This window comes from Halichoerus grypus, chromosome 6, assembly GCF_964656455.1.
Source record: "Halichoerus grypus chromosome 6, mHalGry1.hap1.1, whole genome shotgun sequence".
Lineage (NCBI taxonomy): Eukaryota > Metazoa > Chordata > Mammalia > Carnivora > Phocidae > Halichoerus > Halichoerus grypus.
The window spans coordinates 150,301,871-150,325,410 of NC_135717.1; the positions used below are offsets into that span (position 1 = coordinate 150,301,871).

General features: G+C 38.4%; 1 long non-coding RNA gene across 3 annotated transcripts in view; it reads left to right on the forward strand.

Moving 5' to 3' along the window:
* LOC118548070 (uncharacterized) overlaps nucleotides 1–21,126 on the forward strand; it is a 211,978-nt gene extending 190,852 nt beyond the window's left edge. The window contains exons 7-10 of one of the 3 annotated variants that reach the window (XR_004923431.2): nucleotides 2,519–2,667; nucleotides 6,058–6,201; nucleotides 18,701–18,797; nucleotides 20,601–21,126. This is a non-coding gene — a long non-coding RNA (uncharacterized LOC118548070). Of the gene's footprint in view, nucleotides 1–2,518; nucleotides 2,668–6,057; nucleotides 6,202–15,528; nucleotides 16,392–18,700; nucleotides 18,798–20,600 lie in introns of those variants that run through there. The other 2 variants (XR_004923436.2, XR_004923432.2) reach the window with 2 other exon arrangements.
* Nucleotides 21,127–23,540: the final 2,414 nt, after the last annotated feature.

Below are 23,540 nucleotides of genomic sequence, written 5' to 3' on the forward strand. Positions count from 1 at the left end.
GTAGTAAGTGCTGTGTACATGTTGGATATTTTTGACATTCTTTGGTTCCCTGTTCTACCCAGTTAAGGAGTAAATATGTCAAAATAGCTTATACCTGCTGCTATCATAATTGATGTACACAATAGATGCCCACATTTCTCAAACTGCAGTTTTAGTGCAGCAATTACCGAGTGTATTAAATGCCAGATACCTTGAAAAAAAGTATAATATTGATAGAATGGTATTACACTATATATATTTACAGAATTATGCTTCATTTTCTTAAAAATAATGGCTACTGATCCCTATTTAGTAGCTCATATACTATATATTGATGTTATGAATTGGAAAAATATAAATTAATGAGAAAAATATATTGTTCAGTCACATACTATATCCTAAACAATAATCAATTTCTCCTTTATAAAATAAGGAGTTTAACCAAGTTATCTCTTATGTAGGTTTTTAGTTATAAAAATTCTCTAGAATTGCAAATCTTTAAAAACATACTTTTAGAATTAAAGAACTTTCTTACAAGAAGACATTTAAGGTTCATTACCCCATGTCTTTTATATCAAAGATAGAGGCTGAAATGACTTAGTATGATTTCTTCAAGACTGTCTGCCAATGGCAAATGCTTGACCTAAAAGTTGCCGAGAAAGAGGAAGGAGAGAGTTAAAATGGAAGCACAGTCAAGTAAACAAACAAACAAACAAACAAAAAGAGACTTTTATTTAATTTTTTTTAAAAAGGCAGAGACTAGAGGAAATTGAAGGCAGGAAAAGTCAGGACCCTATAGAGACTGCTAGAAAGAGCACTGTAAGAACAGTGTTCCAGAAGAAAGTAAAAAGGTGTGGTTTTTAATCCAGATGGATGTTACCTTTATTTTTCTTAATAAAATACTGTGGGTCTTGCAAATTAAAGACTAGTTGACTGGCTTTTGCAGCCTTAGTTGCTAGAGACACAGGGACATCCTATAATTTTGATCCATTTTTTGCTATTCATGACCTTCCAACAAGCCTCTCTAGTTATGCAGAGGGATTTTGATACTCTAATCCAAGTGAATGGTAACAAGTATTAGAAGTCAAACAAAAAGAGGAACTCCTATGAAACCACAGCTATTCTCAGGGTAAAAGCTACTCAATGAATCTAAATTGAGACCATCTTTCATCCTACATCAGTAAAATGACAATATCATAATAAGTTCCCGGTTGTCTTCCACTTAGTAATATGACCCTTAAAATACCATATGCATGGATAACTGAAATCATAATGAGTCCATACTGGTGTAAGAGAGCTCTTAAACCGAGAAAATTAAAATATTTTAGGAAGTCCTCCATGAACTCTTCAAGATCAAATGCCTTGTCTGAAAAACCAACCAAACAAACAAAACAATTTTATTTAGAGGAATTTTCTCTTGTGAATCTGAAGAACATTTTTTAAAAAGATACAAATATATGTTGATGCAAAGACATGGGGAGAAGAGGATAAAATAATCTGTGCCAAGATGCTATTTGACTCGATTCTCTTCACTTCTTCATTCTTATTATCATTCCCATTGGCTCCCACCACTGGATTATTTCCATCGTATTGTGGATCTAGTTCACCCTCTGCGTCCTGGAAGTGGTTTAGCTCTAGGCTCCTGACCTCAGAAGACATTATTTGGCATCAAGATCATTCTTGCTTCTGAGCCCTATGTCTCAGGCTGTGCTTAATAATGCATTCACTTTCTTTGGAGTTGAGTTCTGAAGCCTCATTTTTCTCATCCCTATTCTATATTCCCAAGATTATATTTCAGATCCCTTTTCTATGGCTTTCAGATTCTCACCAGGTCCCTCAAGGTGGATCTATTTGACCTTACTGAATCTCCTTCCTCATACTGATGGTCTAGAATACTTCTATTCCCTTACTCTCAGACTGGAAATTTCTCAAGCTCTTTGCCTTCATGGACTGCACTGGTTGTAACCTTTTTTGCCCCACTCTCACATGTGTTAGAATCTTCTGGTGTGGATTGTTTTTGGGACCCAGCCTCCTCTAGTTTCATACAGTGTTAGCATCTCAGGGCTTAGTGTTGATTGCTTATGAAAATAGACTCATCTCTATAAAATAAATCTAAATGCCAACTATGAGGATTGAAGGAATCATGAGATGGAGGACTTCCAGTAACCCTTCAGCAGACATAGACTAGGAAGTATGGAAAATTCACTGGGGAATTAATTATACATGAATAATCAGAGAACCAGACAGTGGCAAAGTCCAGCTAAAAATGGAAAGCAAGACTCTGTAATTGTTTAGTTCCCCATGGTTCTGTATCCTTCCTCAGGATTACTCTGTGGGCTTGTTAGAGGAACTTAGGCAGTGGCTCGTAGGAAGGAATTCTGATTTGGAATTGACAAGTTTCAGGAAGATGAGGGCTTTGATTGTGCTAATACTGAAGTAATTGAGCCAAAAGCTTAGTAGGAGAGGAAAAAGTTTACTGCTATAGAGACCTCTGTTATTGTAGGATTCTATATGCTTTAATTATATTTTTGCTTATTAGGTTGCAGAGCAGCTGAGTGGGAATATTAAATTGAAAGTAACCTATGGTTGAAGAGAGAAGGTGCAGAGTTAGAGATCTCACAGGAGATACGACACCTTCTAATGGTTACTTCCAGCGTGATGAGCCATGAGACAGTAATTCTGCACGGGGTAAGTAGTCTTAAGGAACTTGGGTGCTTCAGCAGATAAAATTGATGCCATGAACAAGCTGAAGGAGAAACATGCAAGTGAGGGGATAGTGCCAAGAGTGATTCTAAAAGAGTGATACAGAAAAATGAGATGGATTTGATCTGATAAGTATGTATTGTTTGACATGATATTTTAAATGTCCTTAAAAGTAGCAGTATGAAGTAAAGAGAAAGTTGACCCTGCCATCCCTTCTAGTTTGGCATTAGAGAAAAAATAAAGGCATGGCAGAATAGAAGCATTTCTCTTCTGCAAGACAAATAAAGGTGATAAAGGGAAGGGTTTCCAAACAGTTTGGGGAGAAGTGAGATTTATTTATTTATTTTTATTTCTTTTACCCTTCATGCATTGGGGAGAAAAGGAATAAGGTGGGATGAGTCAGTGCAGAATGGGTTCTTTAAGTGGCAAAGGTACAATTGGAATTGCTTATCTACATAACAGAAGTGACAAAAGAATTGAGGTGGACAAACAGTATGAGACAAAAGCAATAGTTTCGATGGGGTTGACTGGAAACCCCTTTTTTTTTTTTTTGGTGATATTGGAAATTTATTTGATACTCAAAGGGTTAGTGCCTAATAGTATGCTACATTGCCAAGGTCTTTTTTGCTGTTGTTGTTTTAATTTTATTATGTTATGTTAATCACCATACATTACATCATTAGTTTTTGATGTAGTGTTCCATGATTCATTGTTTGCATATAACACCCAGTGCTCCATGCAGAATGTGCCCTCTTTAATACCCATCACCAGGCTAAGCCATCCCCCCACCCCTCTCCCCTCTAGAACCCTCAGTTTGTTTCTCAGAGTCCATCATCTCTCATGGTTCGTTTCCCCCTCCGATTTCCCCCCCTTCATTTTTCCCTTCTTCTTCTTCTTCTTCTTCTTTTTTTTTTTTTAACATATAATGTATTATTTTCTACAAAGCAGAGGGTGAGAGGGTCTGAAGGAAAGATGAAGTAGAATTTCCATTAAGGTCTGAAGTTGTGAATTTTTCTAATGTAGAAATAATGCATCTATCAAAATTTTTTCAGGACTCAGCATTATTTTAATTACCTTGCTTTTTGGAAAGTTTATTTCCTCAAACCATCAAGTTTATTTAATTTTGCCTAGTTCTGTAACAACAAGAACAAAACTGTCTTGGAAAAATTCTTGGAAAGTACAAGGTACAAATTGTCCTCAGTAACTCAACTATTTTTAATACCTATTTGTATTATATTTGCCTAGAGCATAGAACTCTTGCTTGGCAGTAAAGCCTGGAAAGTTGTGTTGACTCTGCTATGGGATGGTAGATGCTGGATCTCATAGAAATTTTTAAAAGGACAAAAGTGAGGGGTGCCTGGTGGCTCAGTCGGTTAAGCACCTGCCATTTGGCTCAGGTCATGATCTCAGGACCCTGGGATCGAGTCCCGCATCGGGCTGCCTGCTGAGCAGGGAGCCTCCTTCCCCTTCTCCCTGTGCCCCTCTGCTCCTTGTGTTCTCTCTCTCTCTCAAATAAGTAAATAAAATCTTTAAAAAAATAAAAGGATAAAAGTGAAATGCAATTTTAATGGCTTGAAGCTCTCAAAGTTTTTCTTGCCTGTGTTGTGTCTTCAGTAAGTAAACCCTTTTATTGGTTTAGAGAACTCAATTGATAGACAGCCAACTGGCTTTAAGATCACACCCACTGAGTAATAATTAAACGTTCAATTTGTGCTTCCGAAACTGCATATTGAGTCATGCCCCAAAGGAATCAAACTAAACACTGTTTTTATTTTATAAATTCATATTCATATAGTTATTATTGAAATTCAAATATAACCTTATGGACAATGTTTATAATCTGGTTGTGTATATGTAATAAAGAAGGGCTGATTGAAAGACCATACTTTATCATCTTTTCCACAACAGACATACATTAAAGCAGACCCTTGTTTGCAGCAGATATTTGTTGAAGCTGCTGTTCCTCATGATATACTTTATGTCTGCGTTGATCTAGGTGGTATGGATGCAAAAAAATGTTAGTTACGATTTGGTAGGTTTCATATACACCCAAGGCAAGTTTCAATTAAATTTACTCTGATAGTAACATCGATAGTGCTTCAAATTTACAAGTGTCCTAATATTTTTGCTAAAAGCAAACCAACCAGCCAACCTAGAGTTATTCCATGTTTGGTTGCTTAATTTTATGTTAATACCTTTAAAGGAATCAGTCCTGGCAGGCTCTCAAGAGCACAAAGAGTTAGCTGAAATTATTAATCCAACATTAGTCTGGGCTGGCTACTTGGGCAACACGGGACTGAACATTTGGAAAGCAGAGAAGCATCTGATCTGGAACTTGTAGGCTAAATAAAATTTTGCCAGGAGTCTTTGGGAGGCTTGTAGGCAGAAATAACAACACCAGAAAAGTTTCACGGATCTGAACGCACATTGCTGGGTCTGAATAATGCCAACTGCCCCAGAGTGAGCTTGGAGCCAAGGGTGGTGGGAATGAGGCCTCAGGGGGCTTTAATGTTGTGATAAGAAAGGAGGGGCCACTGGAGGTTTTTAAGCAGAGGAACAAAACATTATAGATGACATTTTCATGATTGCTCTAGCAGATGAATGGAGCATGATGAACTGAAAGACAGGCCAGAAAACCAGTGAGAATCCTAGTCTAACAATGTAGATCAGAAATAAATAATAGGCACCTGAATTTAGGCAAAGCAAAGAAAGAGTCTTTGAAATTTAAGAGTCCTTTCCACTACCCTCCAGCCTCATTTTCTTCCTTTATTCCTTTTTTTGGGGGGGGGGTATTTTTTCATAGTTTTTCCTTCCTGATTTCTAAATAAAAGAGTTCTCCCCCTCTTTTTTCACCCTATAACGACTGACCCATAGAATGACACCGAGAATTCAGTGAAACAGCACATGTAAACACATGTTTATATGCTACATATTTTATGTACACATTTCTACATTTATAACCTGTATTTTGATTGTTTTCACTTTATAGTGAAAGGATTTTCACTTTATAGGACTTAAGATTGTTTTTTAAGCCGATGCCTTTCAAAAAATCCTATTCCAATTACTCTCATGACCCATAGCCAGTGTGCTCACTATTGCCTTGTGTATTTGCACTTTCGTATCTGTTGATACTTTTAAACTTTACAAAATGGAATTCAGTTGGTTGCTTCTGAATTTCCTATGACCATGAATGACTCATGCGTTCTGCCAGTGCAACCCAGTCTGTAAGACTCTGCTTCCTATGTATGCAAGCTCTGCAAAACTTGCCATGTCTGCCCCCTTTCCACTTCTCCTGCCGCCACCTTCCCGTGCGCCTCAAAATCTCTCTCAGGAACTGCATCCAGAATGATTGAACTGTTCCTGTGTCCCCGCCAGCTCACTGCCAGAAGATAAAACTTCCTAAAATGGAGTGCTCCTCGTATAATTCCTCTGCTCAAAAACCTCGATTGACTTGGAGTGCGACCTTGCTTTTCTAGTCACATCTCCTGTTTCCTACCTTTACGGAGTCTGTACTCCAAAGTAAGTTGGATGCTTTCTTCTTTGAATGCCTCATACTCTCCTGACTTTGGACATGTTCTTTCCAAGGTTAGCTCAAAGCTTTTTTTACATATTCCGTTCCCACTACCAGGTATGCTCTTGATCACCATTAAAACTCCGTAATACTTTAATCCCTTCTCTTTATGTCTCTTTAATATAAATTTTTAAAAAGATTTGATTTATTTATTTGTCAGAGAAAGAGCACAAGCAGGGGAACCTGCAGGCAGAGGGAGAAGCAGGCCCCCCGCTGAGCAAGGAGCCGGATATGGGACTCCATCCCAGGACCCTGGGATCATGACCTGAGCTGAAGGCAGCCGCTTAACCGACTAGCCCCCCAGGCATCCCTTTAATATGCATTATAGTAAACAATTGTCGTACCCTCAAAAATTCACTAGATTGTAAACTTCTTGTGGACAGAGGCTGTGTTGTCCATAACTGATCCTAGTACAGAGCCATGGGTGAAGAAGCAGTTGGCTAAGCATCAGATTGATTTCCTTGTTTCGAACATGACCTCAAAGCATATATTCCTCCTAGCCTGGGTGCAGCTGGTCCCTGGTATAGGTGAATGTGCAACATTTGCTCACGCTTTTCATCATCAACAGCACCGCCATTATATGCAGCATCAATACAAGACTCATCGAATGTCTACAAATTGAGTCCATGCCCGCTTTGGAAGAATTATATGTGGTTGGCACATGCTCCCTGCAGATACTTTTCCCTCTGGGACTTCATTGGTGGCAAAGCTCAAAGTCAAGCCTGGCTTGACGGTACTGACAATGCCCTTAAACCATGAAATGAGAGGGCAGAAGCTACCCTTCCTATCGAGGAAATTTAGAAGTTCAGGCAAGGCCGTGATTTTGCTTGGAGATGGAGCTCACTTCTTGTTAGTTTAGCCTTATTAATTGGGAAGCTTATCTAACATCCGTATCTTCTCCATAAAACACAGCACACCCTTCTTGCACTTAGGAACACTAGCGAACAATACAGACTACACTCTGGGCCCATTTTGTTTACTTATTTAATTTTCTTTTCAAGTTTGTGTTTAAATTCCAGTTAGTTAACATATATGGTAAAATTGGTTTCAGGTGTAGAATTTAGTGATTCATCACTTACGTATAATACCCAGTGCTCATCACAAGTGCTCTCCTTAGTAATACCCATCACCCATCCAGCCCATCCCCCACCCACCTCCCTCCAGCAGCCCTCAGTTTGGTCTCTATAATTAAGAGTCTCTTATGGTTTGTTTCTGTCTCTCTCTCCTCTTTTTTTCCCCTTCCAATATGTTCGTCTGTTTTGTGTCTTAAATTCCACCTATGAGTAAAATCATACGGTATTTGTCCCTCTGACTGATTATTTCTCTTAGCATCATACACTTTAGCTCCATCCAGGTCCTTGCAAATGGCAAGATTTCATTCTTTTTGATGACTGAGTAATATTTCATTGTTTACATATACCACATCTTTATCCACTCATCAGTTGATGAACATTTGGGCTCTTTCCATAGTTTGGCTATTGTTGATAAAGCTGCTGTAAACATCAGGGCCCATTTTTAAGCAGCAAAATCACCAAAACAGAAAATACAAAAGTGCATGGCACTAAGTAGGCCTCAAAAAGGATACTTGCTTAGAGCATGAGAGCTGAGATAAGAAAGCAAAGGAGTCATCTTGTTTGACCTCAGCTAGGAATGTGCAGGTTGGTTGACTTAACTTTTTCACCACTCTGCACACATTTGCGAATATTCACAAAAGCACCTGGATATTGAATTGGGGGTTACAGGTGAATTTTAGCATGTAGGGAAATTCATAAACATGGCCTCTGTAAATAATGAGGATCTATGTTTAGCGTGATTAACCACTAGACAGACAAAGATCATATAATATTTATTCGTTCCTTAGTTTGAAATGATGTTTATTAAATTTCTCACCATTCCTCAGCTTGTATTTTGTACTAGTGTTGAGAAGCTATTTATAATCCCCACATACATTTATTATTTTAAATCTCTAAACTTTTAATTGGATAGTAAGTATGCTTTGCCTTGAATGCTGGGCTCCTATCTTCTTCATTACTTAATTCCCATTTAATCATTACAGTTCAAGTTAGCGTTACCTCACCAGGAAGCCACCGAGTGACCTCCCTCTGAATGCATGCATTTCCCTATTTTGGCACCTGGAATTTTTGGTCATCTCTATATTGAGAACTTCTTAATAAGGCCCGTGTTTAACCATTTTATGGCCATAATATCTATCTAGCACAATTCCTGTCACATAATAGGTGCCAAATATTGGGTTGAATTGAACTAAACTAGGAAGAGTATAGGAAGAATTGCCAATTTTTGAAAAAAAATGAGAATTTAACTTGAATATGTAGAAAACACAACTTTAAGAAACTAGGATTGCATTTAAAAGGGTAAGTGAAAGTACAGTGAGGAACAAAAAACAAATTCGATTGATTTAAGAAAGACTTTGTGTGCTTAAGTACTGAGGGGAAAATGGCTTAAAATTCATCATATAACACGAATTGGATGATTCAGCAGCCTAAAGCAATTATTTAAAAAGCTAACATTATGCTGGAGTATATTAATAGGAGTATGACAAGCTTATCATGAGTAGTAATCTTTCTCCCATATTTGGCAATAATCAAGCCTTTCCTGAAGTATTTATGAGAGTTGTAGAGAAATTGGAGCTCATTCAAAGAAGATCTACAAAAATGAAAATAAGACAATTAGAGAAGATGAAAGGGACTCTGGGCCTCCAAAGAGGTCAGAGAACAGCAAGGAGGAACATGAATTAGAACTTGTCATGAAGCCCAGCCTAGTATTTGGCACAAGCCTCAGTGAATAACTCATTGATTAATTAAAGTACTGTATTTGAGGCTCAAAAGACCAGGATCAGTGGTCCAGCATTCGTACAGTAGCCAAAACCGGATGCAATAGATTAAAATTTTTAAAACAGATTAAAAGTTATTTGAAGGAGAATCTGATGGTACCAAGGGAACAAATTTTAGCGAGAGATCTTGAAATATTCCTTCATGCATATCTGTTAGAATCATTTAGATGACAGAAGGCTTTGTTTGACTGGCTTAACTAAATCCAGTCTAGAAACAGAGACCAGACTAATTGCCCTTTTAACCACTCTAACAGAATTATAATATGTACCGGTATATTCCATTATTTTTCTAATCAAGAAACTGTGACTATAGGTTTGTTTAATCTGTTTAACCTGTGTCCACCATGACTATTTTCATATTTCTCACCTTCACTCTCACATATATTTCCTTCAGGATGATGGAGAAAAGTGTCTCCATTTATGTCTTTCTTATTCTCACCTGGTAATAGATTTGAATCAAGCTATAGAAAGAAATAATTCTCGACATAGGAAGTTGACTACATTTCTTGCAGAAATAGTTAACAGTAATAATTATTTTTATAGCATCTGTTAAGAACCCAAATGTTCCATGTACTAGGATGGGAGCCTTATATACTTTTTCTCATCTAATCCTAACAAAAAAGTTTCTGAGAAAATAATACATTGTATGTTAAAAAAAAAAAAAGAAGAAGAAAATAGAAGGAGGGGAAGAATGAAGGGGGGGGGAAATCGGAGCGGAAGATGAACCATGAGAGACAATGGACTCTGAAAAGCAAACCGAGGGTTCTAGAGGGGAGGGGGGTGGGGGGATGGCTTAGCCTGGTGATGGGTATTAAAGAGGGCACGTTCTGCATGGAGCACTGGGTGTTATGCACAATGAATCATGGAACACCACATCAAAAACTAATGATGTAATGTATGGTGATTAACATAACATAATAAAAAAATTTCTGAAAGGTACTATTATAATCTCTTTCATGGATGAAGAAAATTAATTGTTAAGTAAGTAAGTAAGTCTAAGTCACAGGAATTAAGAGGCAGAGTGGGGATTTCAATGCAGATCTTTCTGACTCCAGAATACAGATTCTTAACCATTATCTTAGTTCATTTATTCATTCACCTATTTTCCTGAAATGATATTTATTGAAGCACCTATTATATGGCATGATTTTTGTTGGTGCTGGGGCATAGATTGTGTTCTCAAGGAAACAAAGTCTGAGATGGAGATTTGCTTGCGGGATGTTTATTGGGGTGTGCTCTCAGGAACATTTTGAAAAAAGTGAAAGCAGCAGCATGGACAGAGGGACAGGATGAATTGTAAATACATGGTTCTGCAAAAGGCCTCAGCCTGTGTCCTGAGAGCTCTTGAGCTAGATGGCCCTTCTGTATTACCCCAGACTGTGGCAAGGGGTCTGGTCCTTCCTACTGTCATTCACTAGTCCCTGAGTGGAGGGAAGGTACTTAACCTTGGTGAGGCAGAAACAGCCAGCATTTTCCCCAGGGAAGGTACTTAACCTTGGTGAGGCAGAGCTCCTTCATCCAAGAGCAATTACAAGAAAGGAACTCAACTTCAGAACACTGGGGGATGGAATACAATGGTGAAAACACAGAAGAGTACCTCCCTTCATGATGTTTATCTATTAGTGGAGGAATGGGAGAAGCTGTCAAAATATTTTTGCCCCCTGTGGCAGATGGTGGTATGTTGCAAGGAGAAAATAAGGCAAGGGAGGGGGAGCTCCAGGGTGGGGGCTGGGAATGAGGCAATTGAGGTAAGGCTTCATTAAGAAGATGACATTTGAGCAAATATTTGGAAAAGATGAGGAGGAGACACAAGTGGGCAGCTCGGGACAGCGCATTTTTGTGGGAGAGAATAGTCCCATGCCAAAGTCCAAGAGGGAGCATTGACTACAGTGCTTGAGGAACAGAGTGAGGTGAGGGAAGTGTGGCTGGTTCACAGCGGGCCAGAACAGAGTCAGAGATCAAAGCCAAAGAAATAATAGGAGGTAGGATCCCAAATAATGCATAGGGGTTTATGACTCATTAAGGACTTTGGCATCTATTCTGAATGAGTTAGGAAGTTATATGAGGGTTCTGAACAGAGGTGTGAACGATCTGACAAATTTTAAAAGGCTCCCTCTTATGTGTTAAGAACAGATTGTAGGGAGACAAAGGCAAAAATAGAATAAGAAGGAAGCTTTTGCAGTGGTCTAGGCAAGCACGGGCAGGTGGTAGTTCATGCCAGGGTAGTAATAGTGGGGGTGGGGAGAAGTGGCTGCATTCTTGATCCTTGTGGAAGACGCAACCAAGTCAATGGGCTAATCAAGGCTCCAAGACTTACTCTTTGGCCTTAAGCAAATTTCTTAATTTCTTAGAGCCTTACTATCCTGTCCTTAAAATATGGATTAATATATCTACTCTACAGAAGAGACTGTGAAGTTTAAATGAAAAAAATATATGTGAAGTGCTTGGCCTCATGCCTGACACAAAATGAATGACGAATAAACACTCTTTCTCCCCTCGCTTGCCCCCCACCTTTATCAATATGCTTTTACTTTTGTTACTTCATTTGGTCTCAAAATATATACTCTAAGGTAACAAGGCAAGCGTTATCAACTTTGATTTATAAATTAAGACGTATAATGTCATTAATTTAGATGATTTATATGAAACTGCACCAAAAATTAATGAAAACATCTCTGGGCTTAATTCTTATTACAGTGTTCCTTCAAGTGTAGAGGAAGGCTTCTGACATGTCGGTGTTGAAATTTCTTAAGATGTCTCATAAATCTCATAAGAAGCAAAACTCACCCTACTTTTTGGGTGGATTTAAAAAGTGTGTTCTTCAACTTTTAAATTTTAAAGGTTTCTTTTAAAGAAACATATGCTATCCCAGCTGTCTACATCTAATAAAGCAGCCACTGACAGAAGGGGAAAAAGTGGAATATAACATTTCAGAGGTTCTTCAGATACACTGAATACTATGAATGCAGTTAAATCAGGTTTACGTGCAAGTATAGGAATTATGGGAAGGGGAAACATCCTATAATGTATGTAGAATCCCAGACTTTCAAAGGCAATACTGTTTACAATGTAGAGCTTATTAACAAGCCAGAAAAATCATAGGTTATTAAACAAACAAACAAAGAAAAATGCTGGCTGTTTCTGGTAGTCATGTATTTAAAAATCACATGTTTAATTATAAGATGTTTTTATAACATTTCATGTTAATAAGATTTATAATGTTTTTCCTCTGCCTCATGATCCCTATGTGAATAATTATACAAAGAAGTCAGTTCATGTCCCCTTGCGCTTTACTTTCTCATGGTCAGAAGTAGTAATATTGTAACAGTTTATAGATACTGTTTAAGAATTTTCTTAAAAGTCACAATGGTCAAAATCAGTAAAAAAAAAAAAAAAGGAATCAACACAAAGAGAAAAACCATTAGACTTACTAACAACTAATGCTGTACATTCAAGTTGAATCAATAACTTAAATAAGACTATTTTTCATATAATTGACTGACAAAGCTGATATTTTTTATGACTCCTTGTATGATTTATGTTTAAAAGTCAATTTGGTTTCAGACACAGATCTTTCTAATCTCACTTTGCTTGCAAGAGAGCAACAATAATAGGGCTGTCAGGGCCCAAAAGGGAGAGGGAGGGCTTCCCAAGGTGCCTTCCCCTTCCAGATAGTCTCTCCTCTTCAGGGGAGGTTCCAATAAAAACCTGCTAAAAGGACAATTATGGGAGCCCCAACTGCACCTTACAGAATCATCTGGGAAGCTTGTTAAATATGTGCATTCTTATACCCCACTTGCAAACTCTCCCAAATAGGAATCTCTAGGGTGGGACCCAGAAATCTTATTGAATAAGATCTCTGGATATTTTCACACACTAACGTTTGGGAACCACACATCTAACTTCAGAAATAACATGAACAAGTTACTGAGCCTCACCGATTCTCAGTTTCCTTCTTTGTATATTGGAGATAATTATATTCACCTCATAAGATCATTATAAAGATTCAATTAGGTAAAACCAAGATAAAACCTAGGAAGCTTGCAACTCTTATTACTATTTTTAAAGTCATTGCTAGTGACCCTGAGTTCCTGGTTTTCTGGGCTGATTCAGTGGAAAAACAAAGGATTTGAGGATATTTGTAAGAAAGAAGGTCAAGGAATAGATCATGAAATTTAGACATATTACTGATTAAAACGAAGCCAGAAAGGATTTGGCAGACTGAAAGAAAAATGAGTGTTGGAGGGTCGGAGAGTCTCAGTGAAATCAAAGAAAAATGTGTAGTGAGCTTCCATGGAGAGTTGGCAAGATGGAGAGTAGAGAAGAAAGTGTGTTTTCTTTCCTCACATTTCTAGAATGGAAATTGTGTGTGTATGTATCTGTGTGTCCGTGTGTATGTGTATAAAAGTTGGAAATGTGATAACACTATGAAAAGCGCATGACATCAGCTACAAAAGTTGTGAAACGGGAAACACAAGACAATTGGATATGGGACAATTTAAAACCCTCAAGCCAAAAATCAAAACCTCATTTCTACTCCATCTAAAGAATCTCTTCCTCTTCCCTAAAAAGTTGTGCTTCTCTTTATGAGAGCAAGGGGTTAGAGAACAAAATAAGAGAAGAAATTTGCCAAAGAACAGGGAGTTAGAATTTAAGATTTCACAGGACTTGAGGCTCCCGATTATGGCAAGACTGAAGTATGACAGCAAAATTGACAAGGTGGACGTGAAGGCCATTGGGGTTGAGGCCGAGGGCCCGTGAAATGGCTATTATGGTATGGATTTCCAACAGAGCTAGGGGGATGGCTGGGTTTCTGGGGGAGAGGAAGACTGGGCTCTGGAGGCAATCAAGTGATCACTGAAAGCTGGATAGTGTTCAGGCGCCTGCTAGACGGAGAAGAGGAGAAGGGTAGAAGGGCTTGGGTCGTGTACATTACATCATTGGCTTTTGATGGAGTGTTCCATGATTCATTGTTTGCGTATAACACCCAGTGCTCCATTCAGTATGTGCCCTCTTTAATACCCATCACCAGGCTAACCCATCCCCCCACCCCCCTCCCCTCTAGAACCCTCAGTTTGTTTCTCAGAGTCCATAGTTTCTCATGGTTCATCTCCCCTTCCAATCCCCCCCCTTCATTTTTTTAAAAGCCACTGTGACTGGTTTAAAAAGAGCCTGCAGAAAAAAGGAAAAAGCTTTTTCCCCTGCTTTCTCACATAAGGGGCCCTAAGTTTACATTTTGCCCTGGACCCTACAATTTATGTAGCTGGCCCTGACTGGAGGTTTCCAGAGGTAACAAAGGAAGACCACAGGAGGACAATGAGGAGAGGACTAGAGAGAGGGGACATCAGTGGGACTCTAGGGGAGGACGGATGGATAGACAGCAGGGGATGATGGGCGTTGCATTTTGAGCAGTGGCCAAGGAGAAGATTGTGAGAGAGATGGAAATTACCCTGTCGAAGATCCAAATGGAACTCTGGCAGAAGTTTTAGTAAGAGTGCACTGAACTCTAGTGCTTACCTTTATTGCTCGTGGCCTCTGCTCAGGGCACTAATTAGAAAGTTGGGAGGTTCTCATAAGTTGGTTCAATAAATCCTTTCCCAGTGGCTACTGACACAAACCACTTCAAATCTGAAACGGCTCCTCTTGCTGAATACAGCAGTACCCTGTGGGGGCAAGTGGAGGCCAAGGGAAGGCAGTAGGGGCAGGATTTGAGTCTCATTGGAAAGAGCTGGATGTAGCCAAAACCTATTGAGCTTGTAAAGGAAAAACGAAAAGCTTGGAATCCTGGCTTTTTCAGTTGCCAATTTTTTATTTATTTACTTATTTTTAAAGATTTTATTTATTTTTTGACAGAGAGACAGCGAGAGAGGGAACACAAGCAGGGGGAGTGGGAGAAGCAGGCCCCCCGCTGAGCAGGGAGCCCGATATGGGGCTCAATCCCAAGACCCCAGGATCATGACCTGAGCCGAAGGCAGATGCTCAATGACTGAGCCACCCAGGCGCCCCACAGTTGCCAACTTTTAACCCTGATCACAGACCTTAACTTCTCTGAGGTTTATCTATAAAATGGGGATGGTGATCATTCTTGCTTTCTGACTACCTGAGTTTGTTAAAAGTGTCAAAGTGTAGGGGGCGCCTGGGTGGCTCAGTCGTTAAGCGTCTGCGTTCAGCTCAGGTCATGATCCCAGTGTCCTGGGATCGAGCCCCGCATCGGGCTCCCTGCTTGGCGGGAGGCCTGCTTCTCCCTCTCCCACTCCCCCTGCTTGTGTTCCCTCTCTCGCTGTGTCTCTCTCTGTCAAATAAATAAATAAAATCTTTTAAAAAAAAAAGTGTCAAAGTGTATAAAAAATGTGAAATTGCCTTGCAAATGGCTACATAAATATTAATTGATACTTTAAGTCTATATTCTTTTTTTTTTGTTTAGATGGATTATTGGTTCCTCCAAATTACTCTGTGACAGCATTTAGGGGAGAGACACTGGAGTTCTGCTTCATTGTTGCCTGCCCCACATCTCTGGAAGGTTGAAGTCTTAGGGTGGAGCTCTGAAAATTTTAAACGCAAACAAAGCTAAAGCAGAAAGTGAGGTTCCAAAGCAGAGGAAAGCAAAGTCCATATATACAAATGTCAAGTGTGAATGGATGAATGTCCTAGAGGATATATATTAGATTAAGAAGATGGGAAGAAAAAGCAAAGGTCTTATCTTTCTGAATTTTAGAATCCTTTTTATTCTATACCATTTTATCTACGTCGAGGGAGTCTCTTTTTCTGTGTTATTGTCTCTTTTTCTTTTCTATATATTATGGAAGGGTCTAAAATGTAAGTGGGCTTAGCCCTGCTTATCCACTTTTCCTTATTTATCAGTGGAGTATCTACAGAGGAGCAATTGTGGGCAGTGAGGAAAAAACAAATAACCAACCTAAAGAGACCAATGAAGCATCGCATTCAATAATAATGTCAGGGTTTTAGAAAAGGAGTTAAAGACGGTCCAGAAATTAAAATTTCTGTAAAATGTTTCAGGTACCTCTTAATAAATCAAAACCTTAGCGCGATTCAAACAAATGTTTTGGAAATATCTTTTCTCAAACATGTATTTAAAATTTTAAAGTAGATAATGTCCATCTCTTAAATTTTGTTAGATTTTGGAGACAGAATTTAAAATCATAAGGTGGGGCTCCTGGGTGGCTCAGTCGTTAAGCGTCTGCCTTCGGCTCAGGTCATGAACCCAGGGTCCTGGGATTGAGCCCCGCATTGGGCTCCCTGCTCCACAGGAAGCCTGCTTCCCCTCCCTGCTCCCCCTGCTTGTGTTCCCCCTCTCACTGTGTCTCTCTCTGTCAAATAAGTAAATAAAACCTTTAAAAAAATAAAATAAACTCATAAGGTGTCCCAAATTGTTTTTTTTTTTTTTTTTCCTCCTGTGGAGATTAACAAACATAGTAAATAGAGTAAGGTGTTCCATTCTCTCCAGTGGTGGTGTTGCCATCGCTTCTTTGAAAAGATCGCCACCTAGGGGAAATTATGAGTCAAAGCAACATCTGCAATGCACCACGCATGCTGCATAATACCTAATGACATATAGAAGAAGAAAACCATCTATTTCAGTGAATGAGGTGGGCCACCTAGGAAACACATATTAAGCCATGTGCCTAGTATGTGTGTTTTGCATAATTTATTTAATTTTACTTTTAAGTACCATTAACACTGCATGTAGCTTTTGTTTATGCATTAGGGCTTGACTTCTAATTTCTTTCCTCCATATCTGGGGATATTTTTAGAAAATAGATATGCTGATATTTGGCTGCAGGGGTAAATTTGCATTTGGGGAAAATTCTTAAATTTAAAAATAATCAGTAATTTAATTAGTACCCTGGAAATGTTTAAGAGCCCAACATACTAAGGAATTCTATCTTAATTAAGTCTTAGAAATCAACAAAAAACTAATTTTCCTTGAACTCCTTTGTTTCTGAGCATGTCTGACTAGGTTTCAAATCATAGCAAGTAGAGCAGGAGAGAGTGTAGTTGGTTGATTCGGATAGAAATGGGCTAATTTTCTTTGCTTCAATTTCTGATGGTTTTCAATCATAGCAATTTCTAAAAGCATATTTAACATGAAATATGATCCAAGCAGTAATCTTGCTGTGCTATGTAACAAATAGGAGAACTTGAAAGAAAGCAACAGATCTTTAAGGTAGGTTTAAATGGATGATTTAGCAGCTATGAGAAATGTATATGCTGTTTTTTTTTTTTAAAGGAAAAGCTGCCAACCTCAAAAGTTAACTCTTAAAAAGTCCCTTAAAATGATTTTACATTAAATCATGTTCTGAAGATAACAATTTTTGGTTGATTGGATTCCCCTGGGTTACTAATTTTCAATGTGTCTAGACCTACGGAGTAGGTAAGAGTATAAATAGGGAAAAGACAACTTGTGGATTATTTGAAGAAGTTTTATTGTCCTGTGTTTACCCTCATTAGATCTAAGTCATCAATCTTCCTCAAGAAATGGTAAGCCTCTTGGAGGCAGAGACTATTTTTTTATATGCAGTCATTTCTAGAGTGTCATTTGGTCAGTGTCTGTTCTGATTGATTGATATCCATAGTACCTACCAGTGATTAAATATTTTGAATATAATCCTTAGATATATCTATAGCACTTAGTCCGTGACATTTTAAGAAGTACACAAAACACAATGGGTGAGTGAATGAATGAATGGCCTCCCAAACTGGACCTACCCTCTGTTTTAAATGTATGTTAATTGAATGTATCACTCTCCCCCACATGTGAATATCCCTTAATTAAGTTAATCTACTGTAGAAGGTCTGATTAACATTTGTAAGGCAAAGGCAAACATAAATTATTCTTATCCTTTTTTAGAGGATCACTAGCCTAAGCATCTTTATAGGTAATCAATCAGTAATGGCACACCAAAGGGAACTATTTTGTCATATGAAATTATAAATGTGTATATATGTATTTATTTATATAAATATATATTTTTATACATGTGCATAGAAATATAATCTTAGGAATAAGTAGCATAGTTGGTAATGGAATAGAAAAAAATTCTTGTGGCGCCTGGGTGGCTCAGTCAGTTAAGCATCTGACTCGATCTCAGCTCAGGTCTCGATCTCACAGTTATGTGTTCAAGTCCCTCATTGGACTCCACACTGGGTGTGGAGCCTACTTAAAAAAAAAAATCTTAGGTGCGTTAACATGAATTATAAATCAATCTACCTGGATAAGTAAACTCGACATTTGATCATTACCTAGTGAAATGATTTAAATGACCTGACAGCCCATATGTAACATATCTAATATATGTTCAATTTAGTGAGTACTGATTATCTTCTGTTTGCAAAGTAGCTGTGTTATGAGTCTAAACTTTAGTGTCCTACAGTTTTTGTATAAAAATGGCCAATAACAATGAACAACCTAAATGCTGAAAAATTCTGTGTTCTAAAACACACTTGACCTCGAGGACTTTAGTAAAATCCTTGTGAATCTGTCTGGTGTATGTAATCTAGAGCAATCAGCATTCTCTCTCTAGCCTCTACCACCACGTATAGTCCCCCTCAAGTCTTATCCTGCTCTGTTTCCACAGGCCCTCTTTTTCTCTAAGTCAACGGCTTTGCTACACTGGAAAAACTAATCCATGCTAATGTATTCATTGGGTATTACTCATTGTCAACTCTCTCCTGGTAAGTGCAGAATGTAATAGTTGATTTATAAAGAAAAAAGTTGTCTTAAACTTAAGGAGTAGTGAGGTTTAAGCTAGACAAAACATAAATATGACATCGGCCAATGGAAACTATTTTGAAAAAAGAATTTTAAAGTACACCAAAATTTAAATTCCCTGTCTTTTGCCCTACTTACGGCTGGGTCTGATGGTAATGAGTGGCAGAGGAGTTGTGACACTTTACATAGTTTTATTCCTAGCTAAATCCTTATTTTCTATGAAATTTCATCCACATTTCCTATTTCAATTCTTGCCTCCTCTAGTTCCTGATGCTTTCCTTATGGTGAAACTTTCTCAGCTTTTACACTTGGACTCTTGACTATACCCAAAGCGTTCAACTGACCTCCTGATATTGGCTACGGTTTTTATTTTTTACACCGTATTTTATATTTTCCCCTACCAGTGACAGCCCTCGGGTTCTTACCCCGTCAGTCGCTGACAATTTTCCATTCCCACCCACTTCCATTAGTGACAGCCGATTCCTCATTTAGAGAATTAAGAATTCTGCAATCAGAATGTGCTTTCTACTTTCACCTTAGAAGAAAAGGGAAAGGGGCCAGGAAACTGCTCTAATGATGTGAATATTCTAACACAGTTTGGCACTCTGCTGCTTGGCTCTCTTTAAAAATGTCTCATCCCATAAATAATTTATCACAGAACCTTTGGACATCAATTACTGAGACTCAGCATTTTTTCAGGACAGGATTACAATATGCAGTGTGACTGCCGAAGTTTGACTTTGGATGTTCACTCTGAGGGATGTCCTTGAATAATCTGAACTGAATTTGAAATTTCATCATACTCCCCCCCCCATTTCACGGAGTAGAGCAATGATACAAGGAGTGCGGGGCTTCCAACTTCAGTCATCTGTTAGCTTTGCACCCTTGACTACAGGAGCCATTCAGCAGCCGTCAGCTTCAGCTTCCTCACTGCTAAACTAACTGAGCAGTCCTGGCACAGGAGAAGGACCTGGCCAATGCTACTTTAAACATGGCAAAAATAAGTGTTTTTAAAAAATATTTTATTTATTTATTTGAGAGAGAGAGAGACCGAGATAGCGAGAAAGGGCACGAGCAGGGAGGAGAGGGAGAAGCAGGCGCCCCGCGGAGCAGGGAGCCTGATGCAGGGCTCTGTCCCAGGACCTCGGGATCATGACCTGAGCCGAAGGCAGATGCTTAACCGACTGAGCCACCCAGGGAGCCCGATGTGGGGCTCGATCCCAGGACCCTGGGATCATGACCTGAGCTGAAGGCAGACGCTTAATGGACTGAGCCACCCAAGCGTCCCTAAAATAAGTGTTTAAATTTCCAAACCAGGTACTTTAAACTGCAGAATTATGATAAACTTCAGATGTATTTTCAGGTGCCCTTTAAGAGGAGAATTGTTGCTGTGAGCATTACCAAGGTCGTTCCTATTCATGATTCTGTGGCCTAACAAGCTAGAGCCACGAGCTTCCTTGTTACATTAAAGGACTTTGTGTTTAGTTCCCATAAGGATCTGTCTGTCCACAAGGACCTGCCCATTGTATGATATAGAGTTTAGAGTGCAAGAGATGTTCTGCAGGCTTCTTGCTGAAAATGATTTTAGTACACACATCATGAATAAGTCATACTTCCCTATGAAAACTACCTAATCATCAGAGATCATTTCATAGATTTCGTTTTATTTTTTCATAATATTAAAAATATGTATTGAGGGCTTCTTATATGCAAGAGCCTGCACTGAAAATACAAAATTGGTTCTTTGCTCTGGGGGGATTTTCTAGGCAGAAGAGAACTACAGAAAACTAACTATAATTTTAAAAGGATAATGGAGACACATGAAAAAGTGCTCAACATTGCTCGACATCAGGGAAATCCAAATCAAAACCTCAATGAGATACCACCTCACACCAGTCAGAATGGCTACAATTAACAAGTCAGGAAATGACAGATGTTGGCGGGGATACGGAGAAAGGGGAACCCTCCTACACTGTTGGTGGGAATGCAAGCTGGTGCAACCACTCTGGAAAACAGTATGGAGGTTCCTCAAAAAGTTGAAAATAGAGCTACCATATGATCCAGCAATTGCACTACTGGGTATTTACCCCAAAGATACAAATGTAGGGATCCGAAGGGGTACGTGCACCCCGATGTTTATAACAGCAATGTCCACAATAGCCAAACGGTGGAAAGAGCCAAGATGTCCATCGACAGATGAATGGATAAAGAAGATGTGGTATATATATACAATGGAATATTATGCAGCCATCAAAAGGAATGAGATCTTGCCATTTGCAATGACGTGGTTGGAACTGGAAGGTGTTATGCTGAGCAAAATAAGTCAATCAGAGAAAGACATGTATCACATGACCTAACTGATATGAGGAATTCTTAATCTCAGGAAACAAACTGAGGGTTGCTGGAGTGGTGGGGGGTGGGAGGGATGCGGTGGCTGGGTGATAGACATTGGGGAGGGTATGTGCTATGGTGAGTGCTGTGAAGTGTGCAAGACTGTTGAATCACAGATCTGTACCTCTGAAACAAATAATGCAATATATGTTAAGAAGAAAAAAAAAGAAGAAGATAGCAGGAGGGGAAGAATGAAGGGGGGGAAATCGGAGGGGGAGACGAACCATGAGAGACTATGGACTCTGAAAAACAAACTGAGGGTTCTAGAGGGGAGGGGGATGGGAGGATGGGTTAGCCTGGTGATGGGTATTAAAGAGGGCACATTCTGCATGGAGCACTGGGTGTTATATGCAAACAATGAATCATGGAACACTCCATCAAAAACTAATGATGTAATGTATGGTGATTAACATAACAATAAAAAATTTAAAAAAAAGAAAAAAAAAAAAGGATAATGGAATTATCAATGAAGGGAGTGTGAAGGAAGTACAAAGCAGGAGTACCTGCTCTTTCTGGAGGTGCTCGGAGCAATTGATGAACGCATTACTAAGAAAGTTGTAAATGTGGAAATGGCTTCTCAGGCTAAGGCAGAGCCAATCCTTAGCACTGATTTATGCTCCCAGTAGAAGTGGTTAAGCAGCTGGAAAGAGCTGGAAATGGGACAGTAATAAAAATATTAATTATCCTCTGGATGCCAGACAAACAAATAAGCAGGTTTGTCTCTTTCCCTAATAAGTTGTACTCTAATTAGTGTCTTTGATCATTAATAAATTAAATGATGCTCAAGTCCCAGGAGGTAATTGACTATCACAAGTCTTTCATTTAAAACTAGGCAAAATAATATAACACTGTATGTCAACTAACTGAAATTAAAATAAAAACTTAAAATTAAAAAAATATATAAAATAAAATAAATAAAATTAGGCCAATGGACACATACTCTTATTTTTATTTCTCAGGATTAAGGTAGTATTAAGCATTGTTTACTTCAGCAATTTGGATTTAAAATTTAAGCATAAAGATCAATTCCAAATTTGTTGTCTTTTCTGCTGTTGATATTAAAATCAAAACAAATACTGTCAGTACAAATTGCTGATATTAATTAGTGGTATAAATGCCAAAAGGAATTCAACATAGATTTATCGCAGTAATAATTTAGATGAAATTTTCTTATCAGTATAAAATTATAAGTATAAAAATAATAATCTATGGAAATCCAAGAGTCTTGTGGGTCTGTTTTCCTTCTTTCTTTTACAGACTTTGGTAGTTTATATTTACGGCTTAGTTTCATGGGTCAAAAAGACCTATTTTACTATTATTAAACACCGAGATATTTGGTAACACATTCAATAAATGATACAAATATCTTAACATGGTGCTTTGTGCCAACCTCTTTAAAATATTCCTTTTCTATGTATTAATATACGTGTCCCCCCAAAATGCATCTGTAAACACAACAGAAACACTGTGATCCTTAGTTCACATCTAAAAGTTTTTCCTTTGCCACTAGGTGGCACCTATATATTAATAGTTGAAGAGCACATGTTCTGAAAGAAGGCAAAACTAAGAGTAAATGAAAGAAAGGAAAGTTAGTTTAATTTTGTTTTGTATTTAAATATTTGTCCTGCGATATACTTCAAGGCGATGGGTTTATTGCAGGAAATAGTGTGGGATTCACCAATTATTTTTAAGAAAAGGAAAACATGCTTTATTTTTATTTTTTTAAAGATTTATTTTTACTTATTTTAGAGAGAGAGCATGAGCAGGGGGAGGGGCAGAGGGAGAGAGAATCTCAAGCAGACTCCCCAGTGAGAGTGGAGCCCGATGCGGGGCTTGATCTCATGACCCTGAGATCATGACCTGAGCCAAAATCAAGAGTTGGTCGCCCAACCAACTGAGCCACCCAGGTGCCCCTGATATTTTTTATTTTTAAAGAATAAATAAAAGATGAACATCAACTTTGGGAAATCCACTGGGGGTGGGAGAATGTAGCTCCACTTAGTCCTGACTTCAGTTTGTCATTTTATATTATCTCTCAGGGAATGTTACAATCGAAAGAAAGTTACAACAAAAAAAATACGATTATATATAGCAGCATTATAATTTCGCTTTTGGTAGTGCTATTAATGGTAAATATCATATGAAGTCTAATAGTGATTTTTGTGAGAACTGGTAAATTAAATTAACACCAGTAAAAAGCCTTGAATTACTAGAACTAAAAGTGGCATGCTAAAAAATCTAAATCCATTCATAGGAGAGAATACCCACATATTTCATGATAACGGAAGTATCAACCATTATAAAAAGTTCAAAGC